Below are 2,415 nucleotides of genomic sequence, written 5' to 3' on the forward strand. Positions count from 1 at the left end.
TGTGATCTCATTTAATCTTAACAACCCCATGAGATAGGTACTCTAGATATAGTCTAGAGTAAGTAAACAAGACCTCTAGTTTACAGATGAAAAAAATAGAAAGAGAAATTACATAACTTGCCAAGGTCACACAGCTAGTAATAGTAGTAGCAGAGATTCACATGCAGATAGTCCAACCAATGCAGTTATGCGCCACTTAACATGGACTGCATATATGACAGTCTTCCCATAAAATTGTAATGGAGCTGAAAAATTACTATTGCCTGACGACATTGTAGCCATCGTAACGTTGTAGTGCAGTGCATAACTCACATAGGAGCAACAGGCTATACCACATAGCCTAGGTGTGTAATGGGCTACACCATCTAAGTTTGTGTAAGTACACTCTGTGATGTTCGCATAACAAAATTGCCTAATGACACATTTCTCAGAACATATCTCCATCATTAGGTGACGTATGACTGTACTATCAGGATTCTGATCACTGCATTACAACTTCCTCTTCCTCCTCTAATCCCCCTTTAGTCTTTCCTATTGCCTCTTGCCCATGCCTCAGCTGGGCCCCCAGTTCCACAGAGAGGGAAGCTAATATGATAACTCAGCCTGCATTAGTCCATTTAATTCAACACTGTAGCCCCCAAAATAGTTACAAAAATAATGTTTCGGCATCTTTTCTTTCTGCTTTCTAGCCCAACCAAGAACTGGTACAAACGCAGTTGCAAATCACTCAGCAATCCTACAGCCTCAGGTATCTTGGCAGTTTCTGAAAATCCAGGCATTTTTAGCTGCTGGCAAACTTGCCTTCATGGATCTGCTAGTCTGATGCATTCCTCACACACATTTCTCTTGGAGAATAACCAAAAAACTATTAACCCAATGAAACTTAATTCAACTGCCAACTTACCCAATGATGTTTTATATCATTGTCATTCATTTTTTTGGATGCCTATTTTGAGTCAGGTACTGGGCTAGCTGCTGGAGAAAGAAAAATAAAAACAAATTCTGATCCCATGGAGCTCAGTCTAGTGGGGTAATACAAACTGGCAACACAATGTGGCATGTACTCTGGGAGCAAACAAGACACTTACCGTGTGTGTGTGTGTGTGTGTGTGTNCCAATAACTCTTCTGTCTTTTCGCCCATAGTGTTCTGGCTGCAGGTACTGCACCAGAGTCATGCAGTCAATGTGTCGGCCTGCTGAATATGCATTGAACTGCCCATCAGTATGACTGCAGGATTTGCATGGAGGGTCACACCAATGATGACTATTAACCGGACATGTGCAGCTAACCGTTAAAAGGACAGAACTGCAAGCCTTAAGGCATACTGAACAGACAAGAGGTTATGTAAATGTAAGGGTCATTTATGCTAGCTAAGGGAAAATCAAGGAAGATTGTGAACACATAAGGAGAGGACCCTGAAGGGGTGGATTATTGGGAATATAGAATAGTCTGGTCAGGGCTCTAGCCTCAGGTCTGGTTGGGTATGGTTTTAGCACATCCTTTGTAAGCAAATGTGTGTGTATGTGTGTGTGTGTGTGTGGAGTTAGCGTGCATGCGCGCCAATGTATCTTTTTAGTTTTGTTGCTATTCTTATGTTCTTTTGAGAAAGAGAGAGAGAGTTTTAGTGAAGCAGGCAGGCAGGAATCTGCCTCAGGCATCCACCTGGCACAGCCATGCTTTCCAACCTACGGCTTCCAAAGACCTTTTGGCTGGTTACCCAGCTCATAGACCTGTGTGAAGGGGTCTGGGGATCCCCTATGAAGGGTTTGTGAACCAGTCTGGACAACAGGCTTGAGGGGTCTGTGAGCTCTAGACCCAGCCCTAGCCTGACAATTGGCCCAGTCAGGGCAGGATTATCAGCAGGTAAAAGAGTCCAACAACTGGCGTGGTCGAGTAGCTTTACAACTGGTGTCATGAACAGGATTAAGAGCGATACAATTGGCAATGTCGACAGGATTCCAACATTAGCCCAAGCCATGCAGGTTAAGCAGCGCCACTGCAGTAGCCGGACACCACTCATCATGAGGTAGAATTGAAATGTCTGCATCTGAGAGAGACTTTCTAGGAAAAACCACAATATTCTGAGATCTCTAAAAACTCTGCCCTGATCATCCTCATTTAGTCATTCAACAAACATTTGCTAAACAGCTTCCATTTATGTGCCAAGTGCCGAAGACACAATAGTGAACAAGAGAGGTATGATCTCTAACCTAAGAGACCATCCCACAACCTGACCTTTTCACCACCTATACACAAGCAATACTATGTAATAACTAACATTTATTGGGCACTTACTACAAACTGTGATCTCATTTAATCTTAACAACCCCATGAGATAGGTACTCTAGATATAGTCTAGAGTAAGTAAACAAGACCTCTAGTTTACAGATGAAAAAAATAGAAAGAGAAATTAC

This window comes from Galeopterus variegatus, unplaced genomic scaffold (genome assembly GCF_000696425.1).
Source record: "Galeopterus variegatus unplaced genomic scaffold, G_variegatus-3.0.2 Scaffold5203, whole genome shotgun sequence".
Classification (NCBI taxonomy): Eukaryota; Metazoa; Chordata; class Mammalia; order Dermoptera; family Cynocephalidae; genus Galeopterus; species Galeopterus variegatus.